The sequence below is a fragment of the Tupaia chinensis genome, unplaced genomic scaffold (assembly GCF_000334495.1).
Source record: "Tupaia chinensis unplaced genomic scaffold, TupChi_1.0 Scaffold144624_1, whole genome shotgun sequence".
NCBI lineage: Eukaryota > Metazoa > Chordata > Mammalia > Scandentia > Tupaiidae > Tupaia > Tupaia belangeri.
In genome coordinates, this window is record NW_006204485.1 from 472,903 (window position 1) to 500,186 (window position 27,284).

Genomic DNA, 27,284 nt, shown 5'->3' on the forward strand with positions numbered 1-27,284 from the left:
GATGGCCACACCGCAATCCCTTCTCCTCCATTCTCCTCTTGGGATCTTGGGCATGCATGCACACGTGCCCAGCATGAGTTTAGCCACCAGGCCCAGGACTTGAACTGTGGTCAACTACATGGGAGTCCAGCAACACAGCCATTATGCTAATTGTTGGTCCCACATACCATTTCTTTATCTTATTAAAATCTACTAAAGAAAGCATGTTTAAATTCATTTGTTTAAAATTTCTACTTTATTGAGAATTTTTATTCTTAAAAGTATTAAATTTTTTCTAATGATTATTCTTAGAGTGATCACGTTTTTGTCTTATTTCCTAATAATGTGGCATATACATAGATTGATTTTTGAGACATAAACCAACCTTGTATTTCTGGGAAAAATTCTACTGGATTATGATGTATAATATTTTACATGCTAGATTTAAGGCCTACTGCATGGCTCAGCAATAATGCACTACTGGAAGCTAGATCCTACATGGCTACTGAGGTTTGACGCCCCAGTCTGGTCAGCTTGTAAGAGCTGGACATGTCAAGTGCCCAAAACCCAACAAGCTGGAGCCCTGGAGGAAGGAGACTGGGGCCCGACTACACGGTGTAGCCCTCTTTCTCTTTTCACATGACTGCTCACTTGTTTTATTTATCATGAATAAAGAAAAGAGCTATGGACCAGAGGTGGCTGGAGGAGGCCAACCCGGAGGGGAGGGTGCCGTGGGGGCGGCTCAGTGTCAGCAGCCCCTGCCCCAGAGCAGTGGCGACCGTGGAGGCCCCGACCAGGTCTTTCCAGGCTTTGGGAAAGCCGCTGTACGGTAGGCCCCATCTTTCGGGGGTCGTTGTAGTTTGTGTACTGCCGCCACCCTCTGGCTGCTATTTGCTCCTCCTCCCAGGCCTCAGCCTCCTCCACTTCCTCTGCCTGTTGGGCGGTGTCTTATCCCCTCGGGGAGCCGCTCCAGCAGCCGCTGTCTCCTCGGCCTCCTCTTTCATCCTAGCACACCATAGTGGCACGGGCACCAAGATGTCCAACCGAGTGGTCTGCTGGCATGCCAGTCACGCCAGGAGCTGGTACACAGCCTCAGGACCACAGCTCCATGTACACCTGGAAATTTGGCTTTGACAAGTACAGCTTACAAAAAGACCAGTTAGAGCCATTATTGCACCCCATGCGGGTTATACGTATTGTGGGTCTTGTGCTGCCCATGCTTAAGAAGAAGTGGATCCATCTATTACCGGAAGAATTGTAATCCTTGGGTCTTCTCATCATGTGCCCCTCTCTCCATGTGCACTTTCCAGTGTGGATATATATAAGACACTTTTTTATGACCTTTGTATTGACCAGAAGATTTACGGAGAACTATGGAACACAGGAATGTTTGAATGCATGTCTCTGCAAACAGACGAAGATGAGCACAGTATTGAAATGCATTTGCCTTATACAGCTAAAGCCATGGAAAGCCATAAGGATGTTTACCATTATTCCTGTACTGTTTGGAACTCTGACTGAGTCAAAAGAACAGGAATTCAGAAAATTCTTCAGAAAATATCTAGAGGCTCCTAGTAGTCTCTTCTGAGTTCTGCCATTGGGGTAAAAGGTTTCATTACAGGCCATTGGGGGAAAAGGTTTGATTACAGTTACTATGATGAATCCCAGGGGGAGATTTATAGGTCTGTTGAACACCTAGATAAAATGAGTATGAGTATTAGAGAACAATTGAACCCTGTATCTTTTAGCAATTACTTGAAGAAATATCATAATACTGTATATGGAAGACATCCCATTGGGGTGTTATTAAATGCTATCACAGAGCTCCAGAAGAATGGAATGAATATGAATTTTTCCTTTTGAATTATGCCCAGTCAAGCCAGTGCAGAATTTGGCAAGACAGTTCAGTGAGTTATTCAGCCAGAGCACTCATTGTCCACTGAAGCTCTGACTCCTCAGGGATGCCACCTGCACATACTTACACTCTGTCGGGGGTCCCAGCCTAGGCTTTACCAAGATATTGGTCCTAGTTGGGGGGGATCTGAAACCTCAAACTAATAGAACTTTCTTCTCTTCTTTTCTACTAGGTATAGTCCTTCCCTAATTACAACTCATTAAAAAATGCTTTATAGTTTAGGGCAGTGGAAGGAAGGCTGGCATCAAAATATTTTGATCAAAAAGATGACAATGTAAAGGCCCTGTCACGGCAGACGGTTGTTTGAAAGTAACTTGTGAAGCATATACCGTATCCTAAATTTGCACTCTTTGCAGACTTGTGCACATATATTCCGCTTTCAGAATAGTCTCGAAAATTGTACACAAATGAACAAAATGGGTGGAAGCTTTTAAATAAAGACATTGCATTTATTTATTTTTTAAAAGAATTATTTACTTACTTATTTCCATTTGTTATTGTTATTTTTTTTCTTTATTTGATGGGAGAGAGAGAGAGAAAGGGAAAGTGAGAAAGCAAGCCACCAGGTCTGGGACCTGAACCATGGTTGGCCATGGGGGAATCCAGCCGCCAGTATTAAATTTTTTCTAATGATTATTCTTAGAGTGATCACGTTTTTGTCTTATTTCCTAATAATGTGGCATATACATAGATTGATTTTTGAGACATAAACCAACCTTGTATTTCTGGGAAAAATTCTACTGGATTATGATGTATAATATTTTACATGCTAGATTTAAGGCCTACTGCATGGCTCAGCAATAATGCACTACTGGAAGCTAGATCCTACATGGCTACTGAGGTTTGACGCCCCAGTCTGGTCAGCTTGTAAGAGCTGGACATGTCAAGTGCCCAAAACCCAACAAGCTGGAGCCCTGGAGGAAGGAGACTGGGGCCCGACTACACGGTGTAGCCCTCTTTCTCTTTTCACATGACTGCTCACTTGTTTTATTTATCATGAATAAAGAAAAGAGCTATGGACCAGAGGTGGCTGGAGGAGGCCAACCCGGAGGGGAGGGTGCCGTGGGGGCGGCTCAGTGTCAGCAGCCCCTGCCCCAGAGCAGTGGCGACCGCGGAGGGCCCCACCAGCTCTTTTCCTGTACGGTAGGCCCCATCTTTCGGGGGTCGTTGTAGTTTGTGTACTGCCGCCACCCTCTGGCTGCTATTTGCTCCTCCTCCCAGGCCTCAGCCTCCTCCACTTCCTCTGCCTGTTGGGCGGTGTCTTATCCCCTCGGGGAGCCGCTCCAGCAGCCGCTGTCTCCTCGGCCTCCTCTTTCATCCTAGCACACCATAGTGGCACGGGCACCAAGATGTCCAACCGAGTGGTCTGCTGGCATGCCAGTCACGCCAGGAGCTGGTACACAGCCTCAGGACCACAGCTCCATGTACACCTGGAAATTTGGCTTTGACAAGTACAGTTTACAAAAAGACCAGTTAGAGCCATTATTGCACCCCATGCGGGTTATACGTATTGTGGGTCTTGTGCTGCCCATGCTTAAGAAGAAGTGGATCCATCTATTACCGGAAGAATTGTAATCCTTGGGTCTTCTCATCATGTGCCCCTCTCTCCATGTGCACTTTCCAGTGTGGATATATATAAGACACTTTTTTATGACCTTTGTATTGACCAGAAGATTTACGGAGAACTATGGAACACAGGAATGTTTGAATGCATGTCTCTGCAAACAGACGAAGATGAGCACAGTATTGAAATGCATTTGCCTTATACAGCTAAAGCCATGGAAAGCCATAAGGATGTTTACCATTATTCCTGTACTGTTTGGAACTCTGACTGAGTCAAAAGAACAGGAATTCAGAAAATTCTTCAGAAAATATCTAGAGGCTCCTAGTAGTCTCTTCTGAGTTCTGCCATTGGGGTAAAAGGTTTCATTACAGTTACTATGATGAATCCCAGGGGGAGATTTATAGGTCTGTTGAACACCTAGATAAAATGAGTATGAGTATTAGAGAACAATTGAACCCTGTATCTTTTAGCAATTACTTGAAGAAATATCATAATACTGTATATGGAAGACATCCCATTGGGGTGTTATTAAATGCTATCACAGAGCTCCAGAAGAATGGAATGAATATGAATTTTTCCTTTTGAATTATGCCCAGTCAAGCCAGTGCAGAATTTGGCAAGACAGTTCAGTGAGTTATTCAGCCAGAGCACTCATTGTCCACTGAAGCTCTGACTCCTCAGGGATGCCACCTGCACATACTTACACTCTGTCGGGGGTCCCAGCCTAGGCTTTGCCAAGATATTGGTCCTAGTTGGGGGGGATCTGAAACCTCAAACTAATAGAACTTTCTTCTCTTCTTTTCTACTAGGTATAGTCCTTCCCTAATTACAACTCATTAAAAAATGCTTTATAGTTTAGGGCAGTGGAAGGAAGGCTGGCATCAAAATATTTTGATCAAAAAGATGACAATGTAAAGGCCCTGTCACGGCAGACGGTTGTTTGAAAGTAACTTGTGAAGCATATACCGTATCCTAAATTTGCACTCTTTGCAGACTTGTGCACATATATTCCGCTTTCAGAATAGTCTCGAAAATTGTACACAAATGAACAAAATGGGTGGAAGCTTTTAAATAAAGACATTGCATTTATTTATTTTTTAAAAGAATTATTTACTTACTTATTTCCATTTGTTATTGTTATTTTTTTTCTTTATTTGATGGGAGAGAGAGAGAGAGAAAGGGAATGAGAAAGCAAGCCACCAGGTCTGGGACCTGAACCATGGTTGGCCATGGGGGAATCCAGCCGCCCCACACCAAAATGATCTGTATTAGAATAAAATAAATCTCCAGTTATAGTCAATTACTACTCATGTTGTACAACAGACACCTTTTATTTTAGTTTCTAATAAAGGGCTACACAACTCAAAAAAAAAAAAAAAAGCTATGAGCTATGTATTGCTGGATTCAACTTGCTAGTATTCTGTTGATAATTTTGACACTTATGGATTCTCTAGTAACCGAAGATTTTAGATAATAATGCTCTAGCAACTCTGGATATTGATTTGCCCATCTCAGGGTTATTATTTTTTTCTTTTGTCATTTGTTTATTTCATGAATTGGCTGAAATGGAGTTGTGAAGCCTATTTCTGTACAGAATGTCTCTAATGGGAAGGTCTGGGAGTAACCTCTATCACTTATGACCCAATCTTAAATATTAGAAATTGGTCATGTGACCCAAATTCCCTAACTGTGAGGGAGACAGAGAGGTACAGAAGCACAGTGTTCTTCTTTGAATACCAGGCATTTTTTTTTTTTTAAACCACAGCCCAAGCTTCTAGTCACTGAATACCTCTTTGCTCCCTTTGTCATATCTACAGTACATATCAGCCTCTTTGAGAGGTTTAACCTAATATCATTGCATCTGATTCAAAACCCAGGAGCCCTCAGGGCAGGATATGTGACCTTGTGGTCTAGTAATCTACAGATTATAAATCCGAATCCATATATTCACCTAACATAAAGTGGCTTCCTTGAATACCAGGCTTTTTTTTTTTAAACCACAGCCCAAGCTTCTAGTCACTGAATACCTCTTTGCTCCCTTTGTCATATCTACAGTACATATCAGCCTCTTTGAGAGGTTTAACCTAATATCATTGCATCTGATTCAAAACCCAGGAGCCCTCAGGGCAGGATATGTGACCTTGTGGTCTAGTAATCTACAGATTATAAATCCGAATCCATATATTCACCTAACATAAAGTGGGGAGGCAGGAGAAGGAGAAGAATAACACCTACTAGTGGAAGGCTAGACCACATGCAAAGGTTACCTGTTTATAGAAATGCTGGAATTGTTTAGGTCAGGCAATGTAAGTTGCTCTGCCCCGGCAGTGGGAAAACCCCTTGACAAGACTCACACTCTGCTCTCCAGAAGGAAATATCCTTTGGTTTCGCTTTCTTGTCTCTGGCTTTTTCTTATTCCACCACCTTAAGTAGTCACATTTTTCAGAATCCTGCCCTTTTGGGAACTACACAGTTTTAGTTTATGTAAAATTTGGTTTAAGTTACCTATAGTCACAAACTTTTTTGGTGTGTGCTTTTTGAATCTTTGAAACAAAATGCTTTCAACAGTTTTAGGAAGAACCTAATGCTTTCTATCTGTTGTGTATATATTATAGCAAACACATCTCAAAACCTTTTCTTTTTTTTTAATTGTAAGAAGTCATGTGTGCTTACCAGAGAGAAACACACACACACACATACATACACACACACACAGAGAACACTCCCCAATGGGCATGATTATATATTCACCATAAAGAGAAAGAGAGCAAGCATCCCACAGTAAGGTGTGCTCATATCACAATCCCGCCTCCATTTCTCCATCTTTCAGGATTTGAGACATTCATGCATATGCACCAGTGTATTCTTCAAGTCTCCAGGGCTGGGATTCAAACTACATCAACCATGTGGTGCTTGGCTCCGTTAACCATTAGACTTTGGGCCAGCCCACACCTCAAAATCTTTTTTAAACATGATCTGAAAATTGCTTTCTTTCTTTCACTTATCAAGGCACCCATCGCTTTATCTCTATCTACTCCGTGGGTAGTTGTTCTTCTGTATCTGGAACAATTAATGGGAAGGGCACATCTTTAATCAAACTTTTACCTATTTACTGTATTTGAGAAGTTTTTCAGGGTCTGTGCTACTCAAAACCTGTTTTATTTATTTTTCATATAGTTTGTTACCTAGAAGCCTTTGTCTTTTGCAAACTTACAAGGACATGCATTCCTGGATTTTTTTCTATTTCTTTTCATTCCTCTTGCAAGTCTTTCCTGAACTCATCTGTTTTGAGTAGTATTTAGACAAATACAATGTATTATTATCAATATGTGCTACAAGACTTTTTGACCTCTTTTCCTAGAGATGGTAGTTCAGTGTGTGATGTTTTCCCCAAGTGTCTGTAAAAAGACATCTTTACTTAACTTTCGGCTCTACTTAACCTAAATTAAGTTCTTTTCAGAATCAGCTATTGGCTCTCTCACTCTATAATCTGACAACTATGTCCTTTTCTCATATTTTAGAACTTCCTTTGATGTTTTTTAGCAGAACCCCATCCAAGTTAAAAATTTCTGTATTTGTCAAATATGCTAAACTCTGTTCTACTTACAAATAATCCAAATATATGTTTCAGCTTAAAAGGCTTATTACTTATTTATATCATATCTGTGGCTCCATCATTCAGAATTTGTTGCTTCCAAGGCCACTGTGTTAGGGAAAAAGAAGACTAGAAAATCTTTTAAGGGCCTTGTCCAGAAAAATGCTTTCTATCTTGTCTGACCACGTTCCATTGTGTAGAAACCGGTCATAAAGCTCAAATGTTGGAAATGCGGAAGAGGAAAAGAACCTTGGCAAGTGCTTTAGGTCTCTACCAATTATTAAAACATTTTATCATCTCAAAATCAATATGAATCTCTTAGTATTTTACCAAAATCTTTCATATCCTGGCACTGTCAAACCTAGCACAGACTTTCCAATCAATTCATTAATTCTTTATTTAACAAATATTTATTCAGCACATATGATATGCTTAGAGCTACAGAAACACTTAGAGAACAAAGATAAGACATACTGGAGACACACATCAAATATCGGAAGACAACTTGGAAGGCATATTTCTATTCAAAATCTTGGAGGAATACAAGAAGAAACAGTGTTTAACTTTGCCTTGGGTAGTCAGAGACGTTCAGGTTTTAATTTCCAGAGTCAAAGGAAGTGAAACATGATTGGCATCATGTTGATGGAAAAATATCCAACAATAAAAATTAATAATTAATAATTAATGCAGTTTATTTCCAAGCCGAATATGAGTGACCTAGGCCCAGAAAAGAGACTTACATTGCCTTTGTCAGGTTGATCACGGACAGGGGTTCCTTTTATTTGTTTTTGAGATTGACAGACAAAATTTAGTGAAGAGATTTTCCATTGGTCTGGCCCAAAAAGGTGGGACATGTGGAAGAGGGGTGGCTTGTCGTTACAGGTGGGTTCCACGATTCTTAGCTTGGTGATTGGAAGGGAAGATCTATGTCTTGGGAAGAGATTAGTTAAAGAAAGGCTTAATCTACATCTTGAGGAAAAGGGAAGTTCTATGTCTTGGGAAGAGATAAGCAAAAGAATATACTGTAATAGGTTGAATTATACATCTCAAAGATACTATGCCAGAGACAGGAGGTAGGAAGAATCCTGTTAATGGAAAATAAATGGTCTATTAATGTTTGTGGGCATGACTTTCCCAGTCCCTTTTGAAAAGATTTTGGAAAATAGTAAAAGTAGTCAGTTTTCTGTCCACAATCATAAAGAAGAAATAAATGTTCACCAGATAGAGAAGGTGTGATGGACTTTCAGAATGAAGGTAGCTACAGTGTCATCAGATGTAAAAGCAATAAATCAAGTAAAATTTTAGTTTCTCCGGAGTGGATCAAGTTCTTAACGATGCACTTATAAATGGCATTTACTTAATAAAGCTCCTTGCATCTAATTTATTAGAATTACCCTGGAAGCCTTAAGTTAATTTTTCCAGCCTTGTTGATTAGATTTGATACCATTCATTTTCTTCTGACTTGTATTTTCTCTCTTTACTTTGTTAAGAATTTAATGATACAATAAAATATGTATTAATCATAACATATATATGTTATATGTAATATATATATGTATTTATATGCAATGCTGGTTCTCGTATGTGAAGGAAGAGAATATATATGGGTATATGGGCTTTCCTATCTTATTTGTCTGTTTATTATTATTTTGGTGATGTCTTTATTGGAATGTTTTTGTTCGCTTTAGTATAATGGAAAAACAATTGATTATGTCTTAGCTTTGGGCTTGATTCTGAGCCTGGTTATAATTTGTGGCTTTGACTTTGTAAAAATTATTCACTTAATTATATTTAAAATATTATTAACTGACAGTCACAACCAATTTAGATTTCTAAGATTCTATTCTTTGGTTTTTGTTTGTTTGTTCATTTGTTTTTTGCCATAGGGCACATGAACTTGGTGTAGACCACTAGAGAGAGACAATGAGAAAGAAAGTGAGAAATCACCCCTTGGGGGATGGCCATATTGCAATCCCTTTTACATTCTCCTCCTTGGATTTTGGGTATGCATGTGCACACACTCACCTGGTGTAATTTTTAAACCGTCCAGTCTAGGACTCAAGGTCGGTCACCCATGTGAGTCCAACACCTAACCACTACGCTACCTGTTGGCTCCTCTCTTCTTCCTTTCTTTTTTAAAAGAATTGTTTTATTTAAATTTATTTCTCCATTTATTTATTTATTTATTTTAATTTGAACAGAGAGGGATAGAGTGAGAGAGAGACAGAGAGAGAGAGAGAGAGAGAGAGAGAGAGAGAAAGTGAGAAAGCAAGCTGCCAGGTCTGGGACTCGAACTGCGGTCAATCATGTGGGAGTCCAGTGCTCCTAACCACTATGCCACCTGCCAGCCCCTCCTTTATATTTTTTCTTGAGATGATGACTCCTATTTATTTTTATTTTTTGCTTGTTTTATTTCTGGTATAATTTCGTTCTCCCAGTATATAACTATTTACCACCATAAATAAAAATAATGGCATGGAAATGTTTTATTTATTAGAACTAGGTGGCTATTAGAATGTTAATTTTTTTTATATGGAAGCCATTAAGATTTTAATTGGGAAATACTTCTATCATTTGTAAGTAAAGTTGCAAAGCAAAATGTATAATCCAGCCTGTTAGACATGTTCACAGAGGCATCTATTTCTATTATTGTGTCCAACTTCCCTCGAGGTAGCATCTTCCTTTGAGCCCCTGAATATGCAAGGATGCTTACTGCAGTACATGTTTTTAAATCTTATTATTGTGAGGCCACATGTTTTAGCAACTGTCATTGACTGCCTGAACCATGAAAACATAAACTGGAAAATTATATTTTTTTGTATAAGATTTGTAAATTATGTGTGGAGAATGTAAGATTTTTTTTCCTTTTTATTTTTAAGTTTACTATAGGGCATGTGCACTTGCCAGAGAGAAAGTGAGAAAATGATAAAGCGCCCCAATGGGAGATGATCATGCCACAATCCCTTATCCTCCATTCCATGCATCCTGCATGTTCTTCTCACTGCCTGGTCCAGGTTTTGAAATAAACAGCCAGCCATGTGGGAGCCAGTCACCTGCATCACCACATCATTGTGCAGGCTCGAGATTATAAGATATTGGGACCAGCAGTTAGCGTAATGGCTATGTCACTGAACTCCCATGTAGTCAACTGCGGTTCAAGTCCCAGACCCGGTGGCTTAAACTCACGCCGGGCACGTGTGTGGTGTGTGTGCGTGCCCAAGATCCCGAGAAGAGAATGGAGTAGAAGGGATTGTGGTATGGCCATTCCCCCTGGGGGGTGATTTCTCACTTTCTGTCTCTCTGTCTCTCTCTGTCTTTCTGGTAAGTGCACACGCCCCATAGTAAAAACCTCTTAAAAAATTATAAGATATCTTTAAAAAATTATTTCTTTTATTTTATTTATCATTATAATTATTTTCAGTTTGACCAGAGTGAGACACAGAGAGGGCAAGCTGCCAGGTTCAGGAATTGAACCATGGTCAGCCATGTGGGAGTCCACCTTCCCTAACTACCATGCCACCTGCCAGCCCCATAAGGTATCTTTTAAAAGCTTCTTATTACCTACTTAAATGTGAGAAATCATCCATCCAAATCTTTTCAAATAATTCCCAATTTTAATATTTTCTATGTTTTGCATCATTTGAAAATATCAGTAGTCATAGAGATATTTCTACATATCAGTAAATCAAAGCAAAATATGTGGAACATTTACAACCACTTGTAACTCAAATTCATTTATTGATATATATTATTTACTGTGAGCATGTCCACTGGCCAGAGAGAGCAAGAGAAAGCAGTCCCTCAAGAGATGTGGTTACACCACTTTTCCCTTACATGTTTCATCCCATCAGGATTTTATGTATGTACTCACACTTGCCCAGCATTTTCAAGCCACTGGGGCAAGGATTAGAACCATGGTGGTCATGTGGGATGTGGCTTTCTATGCACAATACTTATCCACTGTTCTATGGGCAGACCCATTAAATTCATTTACTAAACTATAAAAGGATAAATAAATTTTGGAAAATCTATTATCATTTAAATAATTATTTATTTAATTTTATCTATTATTATTATTATTATTTTTCATTTACTATAAGACACATGTGCTCACCACAGAGAGACAGAGAGAGAGAAAGAATGAAAAAGTGAGCCACCAGGTCTGAGATCTGGGACTCAAGCTGTGGTCGGTCACGTGGGAGTCCAGCGTCTTAACCACCATGCCACCTGCTGGCCCCAAAGAAATCTATCATTTTAATTTATGAAATTAATACCCCACAGAATTTCCAAGTAGCCAAAATTGATGTGTATTTCTTTTAAAATTTGTAATTTAAATCCTACATATAAAATGTATCAGGGCATATTTCAGGGAGAATGTGAATGTTGCATAAGTGACAAGTGGAAAATCTAAGGATTATGTAACCAGCTGTACAGAATATGTAATTATGTTAGGCAGAATTTTGTAAAAAGATATCAAATTCAGAAATGTCAATGAAACAATAAGTATATTCGTGTATACTTCTTGGTTAGAATTTTAAATCTATCTCTGGTTTATATTATTTGAATATAATTATTTATTTGAAACAGGCTTTCAGATGAATTTTTTTTTTGCTTATATGTTACAATCTCCTTCTCCAGCATTAATATTATCTAAAAGACACCTACTTTCTTATTCATTTGCTGTACGGATTACGTAAATTAATTACATAGGACATGTGGAGCTGATTGTTTACTATTATTATCAGTGAGCATGAAAGGTATGCTTATTGAGCAAGTGAATTATAATCTATCAAATTGAATTTTGTTGTCTACTTATAATTGGTTTTATTAATTTATTCTGCCAGTGTTTTGTGTAAAGTCCTGCACTCAGTGCTAGAAGATATATCCAGATGAAAGTAGTCCTGTCTGTGCTGGAAACATTTACACGTTGTGGCAGGACGAAGAAGCAGTTATTTAGCTTAACACAGTTTTAACTTTAAGTTATCCTGCCTCCCAGTGTCTTTGATGTTTCCCAATGTCCCATTCACCAGGCCATTGCTTCTTGGTAAGTTATTTTCTCTGGAAAATCCAATTGAAATCTCAAGATATCTACTGGAAATAGTAGCAATTGAAACCATCATGATCTGTTATCACAAGAGTGCAGATCAGCTTATTGTGCAGGTCTTATTATACTGGTTAGTATTCCCATGAGTTCATGGAGAGAAAATTATTAAGTCATTTTATTTTTATTAGAAGTGAATACACAGTGAAGAGACAGTGACATAAAAGCCTTCAGCAGTTTAAAGGAAGGTTGAAGGCCCATGATGTCAGAAGTTTTGGCTTTAGTTATTTGGTCCTTAGTAAAGCTTACTATTTATTAGGTTGTCAGAAAAGTCATGACATATTTTTGCATAGAAAAATAAGTCATGACTTTTCCGACAACCCAATATTTATATTGATCCTTTAATTGATTGTAATGACCTCAGGTTCCCTGGTGGATCCAACTCATCAGCTGGAAATCACTGTACAGCTGGACAATACCATGGGAAATGGGAACAGAGGTTCAGGCTGAACTATTATCTACATGGCCCCTATATTCTAAGAATTAAAATAAACCTCAGAACACCCTAGTAACAATTGCCGTAAAATCTGTAGAAGGGGTGACATGAGGATGCTCAAAACAAACACTGACCACCACAATCGCACCTCTCTACAATTCATTTCCACAGACCTACCTTTCCTGCACCCAGCTCCAAACCCCTGGAACTAGTATCACCTTCTTAAAAATGATGCACAGGTGCCTCTATTTTTAGCAAGTTTATTTCTTCTATGAATGAAAGAGACAGTGAGAGAAAGAAAGAGAGAGAGACGGCACCTCTAAGAAAGTCTTCACACCATGATCCATTCCCAGCACTTCCAGTCCTAGAGCGTAGGCACACATACACCTGGAGTACATAGTGAGATCTGTGGATGTGAAGCCAGACCCTTTCCACCTTTCCAGAGGTAAACTCGCAGAGCATGGGAATGGGAGACATTTTATTGCTGCACCACTGACTTTACTCTGCTTCATCTGTTTGTGCATGCTTTTCTGTGTTATTATGAGCTGCCCTCCATCTCTGCTGCATTTTCCTCATTGCAGCCTAAATACCTGTCCTTCCCATTTATATGTCTCTGCATCTCAGTAGATTATAAATTCTACATGGACAGAGACCAATTGTTTCTTTTTCAAAAAAAAAAAAACACAATTATGGGACCAGCAGTTAGCATAATGGCTATGTCGCTGGACTCCCATGTAGTCGACTGCAGTTCAAATCCTGGACCCGGTGGCTTAAACTCATGCCGGGTGCGTGTGCGTGCATGCCCAAGATCCTGAGAGGAGAATGGAGGAGAAGGGATTGCAGCATGGCCATCTCCTCTGGGGGGTGATTTCTTGCTTTCTATCTCTCTGTCTTTCTGATGAGCGCACATGCCCTATAGCAAAAACCTCTCCAAAAAAGTTATATATATATATAATTTTATTTATTCATTCATTTATTTTCATTTGACCAAAGAGAAACAGAGAGAGTGAGAAGGCAACTCACCAGGTCTGGGGCTAAAACCATGTCGGACATGTGGGAGTGTCTAGCACCTTAACCACCACGCCACCTCCTGGTTCCTCAATTGTTTCTGTCGTCCAGCAGCTGTAACTCAACAGGTCCCCAGCTAATAGTACTATGGTGAACAGCACTAGACACTTAAACTGTTGTCAGATGAATAAAGCAGCACCTAATTTACAGTTTGCTTGAGTTGTGCATTTGAGATTAGTTTCTATTTAGAGATTTTTTTTAACATTATGTTATCATTATTGATTTTAGATTTCTTCCAAATATATTAAAGTCATATTTATATAAATATTAGAAAATTTTCCAGTTAAATTTATATTATTATTTTTTTACTTTTTAAATTTCATTTTATTTTATACATTCAATCATATTATTTAGCTTACAAAATGACTATTTCAACAGGTAAACATTTCTTCCTAGTCCAATTGATAAGACTATAAAATATCTTCAACAGATAATGCCACATTTCTTTGTCCCATTAATGCTTTGCCTCCCTATTTTTCTTCTAATGTCCTTCCTCAGACCCGAATAATATGCCTCATTGATGATTTAGGGTTTTTTTGAAAGATTTTTGCTATAGGGTGCTTGCACTCATTGGAGAGACAGAGAGACAGAGATACAGAAAGCAAGAAATCACCTCCCAGGGGAATGGCCGCACCACAATCCTTTTAATGGTAGTCCATCCAAAATACTGTATATGTAGTTTCTCAACAAATGATGCTTATAATTATACTAAGTCTATTGAAAAGTTTATAGTAGTTTTTCATTTCATGTTGCCGTCATAGCTTGCAAAGTAAACATAAATTAACTGTAACAACCACACTAATTATTTTGTCCCTAGTGAAGAGATTGCAATGGAACGAAAATTACTTTGAACTGCAAATACAAATAGCATACTTTGAAGACAATGATTATTTTTTCTCATATAAAATGTGCATAGTTCATTGGACTTATTCAAGGAATAAAGCAAAAAATTAATATAAAATGCCTGAGTTATAGAAAGAAGAATTATACATGGTGGAATCTGTTTATTATAACAAAATACATTATAGTTTATCTAAAATACCATTACACTGGGGAGCTTATATTTAATTCTTGGAGCAAAATGTAAGATAATATGTATATTAATTTTTAGCTTAAAGAGACTTGAACTATAACTCTAACCATGTTTCTTTAATGTCCATTTCTTGATGTAAGGCACGTATTGGTTCATAATCAACAAGACAGGTCATAGATATTAATTTCTGAATCTAACATTTCGGGCAGTTTCAGGCATCATTTTTGTGTGTGAAGGAAACAAGTAAATAAAAATGTAATCAGTAGTTGTTGAGTAGTTCCTGTGCCGGATGCTACAGTAGGGATGGGTGTGGCTGATGGAATGACAGTGGTCTATGAGATATTTCAGAACTTTTTTGCTACGTATAAGAAACAAAAAGTTGAGACAAAAAATATGTGGTTTAGTGAGTGATTTTTCTGTAGATGAAAAACATTATTATTCTTTATGCAAATTTATATTTGTTCTTTGTCAACCAGTGAATCAAGTTAGCTACTCTTTGAGATAAAATGATGAAAAACTATTTTTAATTTGATTGGGTCCATTTCTCAAAGTTTCCTTAGTATTATCTTGTGTGGGGACCAGCAGGTGGCATAATGGTTACATCAAGCAGGTGGCGTAATGGTTACATCACTGGTCTCCCATGTAGTTGACTGTGGTTCGAGTCCTGGACCTAGAGACTTAAAACTCATGCTGGGTACGCTGTGCATGTATGCCCAAAATCCCAAGAGGGGAATGGAGGAAAAGGGATTGCAGTGTGGCCATCCCTGCTGGGGAGATCATTTCTCACTTTCAGTCTCTTTGTCTCTCCAGTGAGCGCACATGCCCCATACCGAAAACCTCTAAGAAAAAAAGCAAGAGTTACCTAGTGTGACTCTTAATTTTACAGTTAAGAAAAAAATGACCCTGAGACCAGCAATTAGTGTGATGGCTAAGTTGCCGGACTCCCATGTAGTTGACCATGGTTCGAGTCCCGGACCCAGTGGCTTAAAACTCACGCTGGGCACATGTGCACGCCTGCCCAAGATCCTGAGAAGAGAATGGAGGAGAAAGGATTATGACTTAGCAATCTCCCCTGGGGGGTGATGCCTCACTTTTTTCTCTGTCTCTCTCTGTCTGTCTGGCGAGCGTACGTGCCCTATAGCAAAAAACCTCTAAAAAAAAAAAATGACCCGTAAGTACAGAATGAATTGAAAATAGTCCCACAAACTGGACCTTGATCTTTTGGAATTTCAAAGGAGTTATTGTTGTTCTGTTTTTATTTGTATTTATTTACTTTTTTACTTCATTATGATACAAAAATGTCAGTCATTATTTACTAAATTTTAAACTCTTGTTATGGATAACTATATCAAATGTAACAAATTAATATGAAAGAGAAGAACCATTAAATGATATGATATAGACTCAAACAAAGGCTTCCACAATCTAACTAAAACGCTACTTTTATCCTACATTGAATATTTCTAATTATATAGCTATCTTGAGAGGGTTTAGTAAAGTTCACCTGATATTCAAGTAGACTTTGGGATGTAATGATACTGTTCTATGGATAGAGAAAGGAAAACTAAGGCTCAAGAGCTGACATTGAAATCCATGTTTATGTTCAAACCATGCATTCTTTACACTAAAACATGGTGGCTCTCACTAATAATAGCAGCCCCCATTTAAGAAGTACCTACCATGGTCCAGGCAGTATTTGTTCTATATCTTACTTTTCATGTATTATGCTTGCAAAAGTCATCATATACAGAGCTCCAGTTCAGTCCTTTTCTTTTTTTATTAATTTTTTTTGAGAGATTTTTGCTATAGGGCGCGTGCGCTCGCCAGACAGACAGAGAGAGACATAGAGACAGAAGGCGAGAAATCACCCCCCAGGGGGGATGGTCACGCCACAATCCCTTCTCCTCCATTCTTCTCTCGGGATCTTGGACACGCATGCACACGCGCCCGGCGTGAGTTTTAAGCCACCGGGTCCGGGACGCGAACTGCGGTCGACTACGTGGGAGTCCAGTGACATAGCCATTACGCTAACTGCTGGTTCCCCTTTTTTTTTTTATTAATTTTTAAACTTTTAATTAATTAGTTAATTTTACATCCATTCACTGAGCATCACCACAGAATACAAAATGTGATTTCCCATCCAGAATTTACTACTGTATAGTGACTTAATCATATATGTTATCGTCAATAATTTTTCCATTTCTAGTTCATATATATACACTTATTGATTCACAAAGTATCTTAAATAATCTAACTACTTTCAATAGCAAGCTCTGCTGATATATACATATCTGTGAAAACATGTCGGACTTTAGGTGTGAAACTCTGAGAAGAATGAATATACTAAAAAGTAGCATCTAGCTGATGCTATAGAACTTATCCAGTCATGAAATAGGTATTTTTAATGTTTTTTAATTTGGAGAAAAGCAACTTTAGCTTTAATAAATCAAAATTTTAAAAATGCTAAGAGAGTTTGGCTTAAAACTTAAAGCCAAGAAATAGGTTGGGATTCTGTTCAAATAGTAGTTTCATGAGCCTATTGGCAGCTTGAGATAACCGGACAACAAAGGCTAGAAAAAAAATCAGTAATGTTTTAGTCAAAAGTCCTAAGATTCTATTTCACCAGTTCAATCTCATGTACGTAATCTATTTTGTGTTGTGGTCCAATCTTCCTGATTAAATTCTGGGATATGATATTCAGCTCCATACTTGTCTTTATCATTAAGTTGGCCATTTTTTTAGTTGTTTTTGAACTCTTGTTTCTGTGTGTCTGTATTTAGTTTTCTTGGTTTAGCATCCCTTCAGAACTTCTTGGAGAGCTGGTCCAGTGTTGGTAAATTCTTTCAGGTTTTGTTTATCTGAGAATGTCCTTGTTTTTTTTCTTCCCACATGAAAAATAATCTTGCTGGGTACAATATTCTTGGTTGAAATTGCTTTTCCCTTAACACTTTGAATATATTTTCCCATTTTTTTCCTTATTCACATTTTATCTGATGAGGAGTCTGCTATTAGCCTGATGGGATATCCTTTGTATGTAACTTGATGTTTCTCTCTTGCCAATCTTAATATCTTGTCTTTGTCTGTGGTTTTGGTCAATATGGCTATAATGTGTCTTGAAGAATATCTTCTTGGGTTGATTCTATTTGAAGTCCTTTGTATTTCTCAGGATTGGATCTTTGAATGCCTCCCTAAGTTGTTTGGAAAATTTTCTCCTAGGATTCCATGGAATAGATTAGCAATGCCCTTATTTGTCTCTTTGCCTTCTGTGATACCAATTATATGGACATTTGAATGTTTTACAGTACCCAGTGTTTCTCATCCATTATTCTCATTTTTGGGGGGGGGTGCAATTTTCTGTGTTCATGGTGGATTTTTCTAGGCCATCCATTCTATCTTCTACATCTGAGATTCAATTTTCTGTATGATCTGCTTTTAATAATTTCAAGGGAGGTTTTGACTTCCTGAATTACAGCCTTCATCTCTAAGAGTTTGATTATTTTTTATAGTGTATATTTCCTCTTTCAGATCTTGCAAGAATTTCCTCACTTCCTGGAAGTCATCAGCTCCTTTCTCCTTCCTCTTCTGCAGTTCATTGTCTCTCTTATATTCCTTTATTTTCACTGCCATACAATATTTTGCTCAATAAATAAGACCACATTTTCTTATTCCATTTTTCTAATTGATATATATTTACATATATTTTCAAAGTTCTAATATTTCATAAACTGTTATAGCAATAATGCAACGATGATATAGGTAACATAAAACACACTTCTAATGCTACTTATATCTCAGGCACTGTTCTGAGCAATTTATACATATTGAATTATTGAGTATGACCAAAAATTCACAGTAAGTACTAGTATTATCTACAATGTACAGGTGAATAAACTGGGTTAATGTCTCACAGCTAGTACATGCTGTTGTTAGAAGAAAAAAATGAAGAAATCAAGCTTGAGATTTAGTTGTTTTAACCAAGTGTGCCCTGGAGCACACATGTGAAATTTCCTCTAGACTTTTCTAGTTTCTTTTTTTTAGATTTTTACCAGAGGGCATATGTACTCACCAGAGAGAGACAGAGAGGGAAAGTGAGAAATCACAAGGTATTGCCACATGGTAATCCCTTTTCCTCCATTCTCCTCAGGATTTGGGGCACACATACACACATATCTGAAGTGTTTTCAACCCATTGAGTCTGACACTCAAATAGTGGTCAGCCAAGTGGGATCTAGTGCCTTAACTATCACGCCATCTGCTGGCCCAAGTCTGGTCCTTAATCCTGTCTGCACGTTAGAATCCCACTTAAAAATGATTAATGCTCAATCCTCTCTATAGATTGATAATCTCTAGATATCAAGTCTGTACATAGATATTGTTGAATCTATTTTTAATTAAAAAATTTAAGATATTTATAAATTTACATATGGTTGTAAAAATACAGTAAAAATACACAGCAATTCTATCTTTTACTCAGTTTTTTCCAATGTTAACATTTTACAAAACTATAGTACAATATCACAACCAGGATTGACATTAATAGTCAATACAGAACATTTCCATTGTAAGGATTCCTCCTGTTGCCTTTTTATAATATATCTACACTCATTTTCCTCCCACCTACTTATGCCTGGGCAAGTATTAATACATTCTGTATTTTTGTCATCTCAGAAATGCTATTTAAAAAAATTATTCAGTATGGAACCTTTTGGAATTGACTTGTTTACTTAGTATAGTTCTCTAAAGAGTCATCCACATTGTTGCAAAAAAGTTTGTTCCTTTTCCTTGTTGATAATGTTCCATGGCTTTTTAACCATTCACTTGTTGCAAGAGATATGGGCTGTTTCCAGTTTTTTTACTATATAAAGCTGCTATGAACATTCGTTTACAAGTTTTTGTTTATTTACAAGTTTTTGTTTAATCATATATTTACACTTCTCTGGGATAAATACTGAGGTATGCAATTGATGGATCATGTGTCAACTACATGTTTAGTTTGTAAAGCAACTGACAAGTGACTCTTGAGAATTTTTCAATCTTGTGGTTTTGAGAATCACTGTGCTAGAGTTTGTATGTAGGAGAGGTATTGGTAGGATGTAGGACATACATATCTTCAACTTTACTAGACTTGGCAAAACTGGTTTCCAAAATGAATGTAATGATTTGTATTGCTATAAGTAATTTTGTTCTATTTCAGTATCACTTGGTATTTTCAAAATCTTAAAATGTTTACAAATTGATGGGTATTTAGTAACTTTTTTATGATTTTATTTTGCCTCATGCTAATTACTAATGAGATTAAGTATCTTTCTATATGCTTATCAGCTTTGTGGTTTCATCTTCTCTAAGTTGCCAGGTCAGTTTCGGCCCATTTTTTTTTTTCTTATGTCTTTTTCATTATTGATCAGTGGAGCTTTTCAATATATTTTGGACATTAAACTTCTATCATTTATGTAAATTACAAATAGATTCTCCTGAATCATGGCTCATTTCTTCACTTTGTTTATAATGTCTTAATAAACAAGGTTTTTTTTTTGGTTTATTTGTTTTAGTTTTGGAGATATAGACACATTTATAAGTTTTTGCTATTGTTATTATGCCTTTATATCTTTTTAAGGAAAATCTCACTGGGAGGTCATGAATAGAGTTCTATATTAGAAAGTTTGTGCTTCAAAATTTTTCTTCATTAAACTGGGAATTAACATGAGGGTAGGTAACCATCAATTGACTCATCTATTCTCCAAGTCCCCATTTACTAAACCCCACTGACTTGCAGGCTTTTTTCCTCTTAAGTTTGTTTGTTTGTTTGTTTGTTTGTTTGTATATTCATTCATTCAGGGAGTTAGAGAGAGAGAAAAAGAAAAGAGAGACAGTCTACCCCAACAGGGCCTACAGGGTCTACATGTAAAGAGACTCCCCAGACTCAGACAGCCAAGATCACAGGCATTTGCACAAGCCTGTCTTGGACAAGGAGACCCTGGGACTAGCACCTAGGACCTCCCCACATGGCTTCAGCCTCACGGAGCCTTGTCTTTCTGCTGTGGCACCATAGCTGGACATTAGGGACATTTCTATCATTTTATAGGTATCCTTGTATGGTGGGTCTGTTTCTGTACTTTCTATTTTGTTCCACTGGTTTGTTATTCTGGACTGGCACTGCTTTTAAACTGTTTTTATTTTTATAGCATTTTAATAAGTTATAGTATTTGCTGAAGTGGGGACCCTACCTATTTCATTTTATGTTTTCTTGATTTTTCTTTGCTGATTGCTATTAAACATAAGTTTTTACGTCACTTTATTAAAATCCTATTAAAGACTGTTTATATTTTGACTGGAATTGTACTAAATTTGTAGATTCATTTGGAGTAAGTTAAAATATTAACTATATTGAGTTATTCTATCTATAGATATTTAATAATATCTTTTCAGTTAACTAGCTTTTCTTCAAAATTTTTTAATAAAGGTTTGTAATTTTCTCCAAAGGATTTCATGTCATGTTTGTGAATTTTTTCTCTAAATTTCTAATAGTTTTGTAAGCAAGACAGAGAGAGATAGAGCAAAAGAAAGAGAGAGAGAAAGTGAGAAACCAAGCCACCAGGCCTGAGACTCAAGCCATGGTCACCCATGTGGGAGTCCAGTGCCCTTAACCACCATGCCACCTGCTAGCCTCTGGAAGCATTGATTCTTTTTTCTTTTTTTTTTTGGAGAGGTTTTTGCTATAGGGCGCATGTGCTCGCCAGACAGACACAAACAGAAAGTGAGAAATCACCCTCCAAGGGGGATGGCCACACCATAGTCCCTTCTCCTCCATTCTCCTCTCAGGATCTTGGGCATGCACGCGCACGCGCCCGGCGTGAGTTTTAAGCCACCAGGTACAGGACACGAACCGCAGTCCACTCAATGGGAGTCCAGCGACATAGCCATTACGCTAACTGCTGGTCCCTGTAAGCATTGTTTTTAAACTGGCTGTTAACTATTAGTTGCTTGTTTATAGGATTGCAATTGATTTTCATAATTGATCTTATGTAAAGAAAATTGCTGTTTTACTATTAGTTATAGTTCATAGATTTTTAGAAAACATTTTCTGTGTAGACAATTATATATTCTGTAAATAATAAAAGTTTCTCTTTACTTTTTCTGTCTTTCATATCTTTCTCTTATGACACGAGACTCAAGTATAATATTGCATAGAAGGGCTAAAAGTGAATTATCTTGACTTATTCTTTACTTTTAATAAATTTATGTTAACTCCCAATACTCCTCTCTTTGATCACTATTGAAAGTAAAAATCAGATAAGAGCCCATCACAGGGTAAATTATTATTATTTTTTTTAACTTTTATTTATTTATTTTTTGAAGAAGTTTTTGCTACAGGGCATGTGCTCTCGCCAGAAAGACAGAGAGAGACAGAAAGTGAGAAATAATCCCCCAGGGGGAATGGCCACGCCACAATCCCTTTTCTTCCATTCTCCTTTCGGGATGTTGGGCACGCACGCACAAGCGCTTGGTGTGAGCTTAAGTCACTGGGTCCAGCACTCGAACCATGGTCAACTACATGGAAGTCCAGGGACATAGCCATTTTGCCAACTGCTGGTCTCTATTTTTTAACATTTTATCACCAATATTTTATTTTTAATTTTGAATGTCAGTGTTATTGGTAAGACCTTGGAAAACATGAAATATAATAGACACAGGTAAAACATGGTTAAGATTACTTAATAAAAAAGCAGAACTTATTGTTTAAGGTTTTCCAATCTACTACATGTTTATTCAGACATTAATATCTGTATGCAAATATATAGCTTTGTTTTCAAGTTATAGCATATGAGAAAGAAAACACTCCAGCTGTTTAAGTACTTTTGCACTAATTCAAAGAAGCATACTCTGCTAATGAGATGTTTGTTGACTTGAAATCAAGGTAACAGGAACGCTTTGAAGAAAAAAATAAACAAGAAGTTTTAGAGTAGACTGTATATAGAGCAACATTAAATTCATATAGATTTCTATGAAAAAATTGACTAGCATTATAATATACACATTCTAGTGGCATGTACCCTTTCTAGAATCCTGACTAATTATCATCGTTTACAACTTTTTTTCTCAAAAATATATAGCAAAGTGCTCTAGGAAAGGGAATATGATTAGACTTTCACATAAAAATATTTATTATAGTTATAAATATTTTAATGTCTACTTTTATGCCTCCATATAAAATATATGTACAGGAAATTTCCTGGTTAGTAGCTTTTATTTTTATACCTGCAGTAATCAGAGAGTATTCTGCTTTCTCAGTACAGAAGCATAATTGTATATCTGTTGGCCAAATATTATTTTCCTCTTTAAAAAAAAAACTCTTTGATAGAAGAACTTTGTATGGAATAATTTTAAGAAGTTCTAATTTATGAAGGAAGTAACAAGTTGATATGTTTGCCTCTGCATTCTTTTTTTTCCCTAAAATTTAGGCTAGATAAATTTGACCTACTTGTCTGCAGATAATATTTCAAAGTCTAAAATTTCAAGTGTGTGTTTATTTTCTACTGCAGTTAATAATTTGGTTTAGAGCTGCTCTAAAAACTGAATTTCACCAAAATAATTGTGACTATGAACTTCCCTGTTGGTGAGTCTCTTATCTGAACAATCTGGTTCATTTTCCCTTCAACAGCCCTTACCATCTGCCAATTTGCCATCACAGCAATCCTAACACTTAAATGTAATTCTCCTACTTTGAACTCATGAAAACCAGGTTATCTAAGCAGTATTTTTCACCTAAGTATTTAAAGTTTATATTTTCAATTTGCTTGCAATTGCTGTTGTGTATTTAATAACTGTGGTAGGTTCATATCCCAAAATGGTATGTTCAAGTAAGTAGGTTCATGTCTGATTAACAAACACATCTATACTGTCTGTAATATTTAAGAAAAACTTTATTAATCCTGATAGAACATAATTTTCACTCAATTTTTTTGAAAGAAAGTGAGAAAACTAAACATTTAAAAAATGTTTCTTTTCAAAGGGAAAGATTATTTTATCCCTATGAGGCTGATAAGCTCAATGTACTTTTTATATCTTAATGAAGTTTGTTTATACTATTCAGCTTCCTATGAGATGATTTGTATTATTTTTTTATACTGTATTTAAAATTAATCTAAATGAAAATAGAAGCAACATGACTGGAGAGTCTGAAAGGCAGTGGGGTCGCATGTATGGGCCTCAGTTTATTCAGAGCTTAATTAACAACTAAGGAGTGCCTTCGAGTTGGCTCCTGTGTGGGAACAAAATCAAGATCATGGCATTTCAAGGTGAAATTTGGAAGCATTGTGATGACCTTAATTACATGTATTAAATCATGTATCAAATATGATACACAGCATATTTTGAGCTTTCCATTGATCAACATCTCTTTTGGAAGAGTAATCAGCACATCAGGATTTTATTTACTCTTTCTCTACAGGATTTTCCAATGCTTTCTCTGCATAAAGAAAATTTTCTCTGTTGTCTGTTTTCTGGAATCTTTTAGCTCAATCAAAAATTTTGAGAAAATAACAAAGCTCCTGCTTTAAACCAATACCAGACATGGGATTGCCAAGAGAAAAATGCTGCCCCCAAATGCTTCCCTTCTCCTTTTTCTGCATGTTATGCAAACAAAATGAGTCAAATGATGGAGATGAGGATTAAGAGGATGAAAATCGGGAAGGGAATAAGATGAGTAGAACTGAAGATGAGACTAGTGTTACCACCACAAGACAAAATACTTGTAGCAGAGGGGGCAGCAGTTAGCGTAATGGCTATGTCGCTGGACTCCCATGTAGTCGACCACGCTTCGTGTCCCGGACCCAGTGGTTTAAAACTCACTCCATGCCCATGTGAGTGTGTGCCGAAGATCCCGAAAGGAGAAAAGTGTAGAAGGGATTGCGGTGTGGCCATCTCCCCTGGGGGGTGAGTTTTCACTTTCTGTCTCTCTGTCTCTCTCTATCTGGCAAATGCATGCACCCTATAGCAAAAACCTCTCAAAAAAAAAAATATATATATACTTGCAGCAGGAAGCAAGGAGGTAAAATAACTGATGTCTGGGTTGAGAAACTTGTCTAAGTCTTCTTCTTCATATCTTATGTGTAGGATGAAAATATATAGTTCTCCTCTGATAAGAGAGGAAAAGAGGGTTGTGGAAATGTATTAGTTCTATAATCAACATTACATGTTTTGTGACTTTTACTTTGAGTGCAGCTTCATTTCATAGTTTGTTCATGTACTGGGCATTTGGAGAGTTGTAAAAATAAAGGAAAAATAGCCAATTCTTTAAGAGCAAGAAATTCTTAGTGATAATTATATGATACAAAAAATATATAACATCTCATTAAATAAGCTAAATAAAGAGTGCAAAAAAAGTCTGAAATAATACTGCACTCCTGAGAGTTTGCCATTGGTTGCTGGAGTGCATACACCTAAGGAGCAAATTTATTTGAGATGAAGCACATTCATCAAGTATTATGCAATAGAGAGAAAAAACAAGCTGATATATAGTGAGACTATATTCATTCAACAACTACTTGTGAGTACCAAGAAACTTAGAATCAATAAGATTTTAGAGTTTGAAAAATCATTGTGAACTCCACAATTTAAGAAGTCTGACAGGGAGGATTCTCTTCTGCTGAGTTTTTGTAGGTAGATGAATTCAAAGAAGTGGGAGAGCATTCTTTCTGCAAAGAATTCAAATACATTTACTAAGTAAATGTTATTTTTTTTAAAGTTACCAAGTTTTTAGGTTATAGTGGTAAATCTTCCCCTAGAATGCAGGGTACAAATTTATTTTCGCTTAAATGATATAGATGTGAAAGTGTTGGAACAGATAGATTTAAATCATAAGCTAGTACTATGGGCAAAATAAGGGTTGACTCTTGTGTGTATATGTGCTAGAGGATATTTGTACTCACCAGGGAGAGACAGAAACAGAAGGAGAGGAGAAACACCCACCACCATGGGGAATGGTTATAGGCAATTTCTTCCCCTCTACCTTCCTCCTTTTGAGATTTTTGAGACATGCACACAAATGCCAGCTGTGTGTCTTAGCTGCTGTATCCAGGAGTCTCCCTGTGCAGGCCAACAGATTCCTTATTAAGCAAGGAAATAACATAGTGAAAGATTTTATCACTTAGGACTCCTTTGACAAGTGTCAGAGAACCCAATTAAAGCTGCCAAGGATAGAATGGGTTTATATTGGTACACATCACTGAAAAATTCAGAGGTAAATATGACTTCTTGGTTTTATCCTTCTTTTGACTCTTATTTTCATTCTAGGGATCCATAACACTTCTCTTACTTTGAGAATTAAGTCTGATGGAAAAGAAGAACTTCTGTTTACTTCTGAGTATAGTTACTGTATTTTAATCTTGGAACTTCTAAGGTCAAAACCTTGATTTTAATAAAAGGATGAAATTATATAGACTTACCAGGAGTGGTTTTTAACTCTCTCCTTGAATCATGCATACCTCTTGTGAGGGAAAAAAATTCAGTAACTCAACATCTTGACTGAATGGACATAGAACTTACGTACCTACATTTATATAGAATGAACCTTGGGGAAGGCTTATTTCTCAGAGGAAATTTGTTGTACTGGAGAGTAGGTGGATTGGGAGAATGCAGTGTGAATATTTGGTGCCAAAATCAGCCCACATTTTTATTCCAGGATGTTATATAATAGCACTGTGTTGAATGGTTTGGAAAGAAGAGAGTCTGGAGACAGACAGAACAAATACTATTGGTACAAATAGCATGAACTTGAGCTATACATATTGGACAAGGAAAGGTGATAATAAAGTGAAAAATTTCCAAGGATGGCTTAGTAGAGCTTAGTCACTGAATTTCTATTAATCTTTCCAGTAGGAGATTTTTTTTCAGAGTTGCATATAATTTGGAGTTATACTATGGCCCAAAATGTTTTCAAGTTACAGCACCTTAAATATTTCACTTATTTTTACAAGGCACATTTTCACCAAAAGACTTAAGAAATCCATTAGTAAGCATTTAGGTCTGACAGATAATGAGTTGGATTTCACTAAAAAATGTGAAACACCCTTAGGAACCCCTATTGTGAGAATCATAGCTATAGTCATTGACTAATGAAATATGCTACTTTCTAAGAGTGATCAGGAAATTAAAAAAAAAAAAGCACAGGTGTTTCACAGCTACTAGTTTTAAAAATTATTCATTTATTTAATTTTACTTATTCATTCATTCATTTTAATTTGACCAGTGAGAGACGCACAGAGAGAAGGGAAGTGAGAAAGTATGCCACCAGGTCCGGGACTCGAACCTCGGTTGGTCATGTGGGAATGTCCAGCACCTTAGCCACCACACCACCTGCTGATCCATCACAGCTACTATTTTAATGTATACCAAAGACTCCTACTCATGCACATCTTGAGAATGTGATTGTTTACCATTTTGTCCCTATTTTTCCGGTGTAAATTCTGGATAATAGGGTCTGATTAGAAAAGAAATAATGAAATGAATTTCAGGCATTTGAATTTGGAGGAGAAACTGACGTGCCTTCTATATAGTCAGTCTAGATCATTTTGCCACCTTTGCAAAATGTGATT

General features: G+C 36.9%; 1 protein-coding gene and 2 pseudogenes across 3 annotated transcripts in view; all 3 read left to right on the forward strand.

Moving 5' to 3' along the window:
- Window positions 1-27,284, forward strand: part of CNTN1 (contactin 1) — a 294,525-nt gene that overhangs the window by 81,979 nt on the left and 185,262 nt on the right. The gene's annotated exons all lie outside the window — the stretch shown is intronic.
- LOC102480131 (protein MEMO1-like) lies at window positions 1,015-1,922 on the forward strand (annotated as a pseudogene).
- Window positions 3,244-4,123, forward strand: LOC102479718 (protein MEMO1-like; annotated as a pseudogene).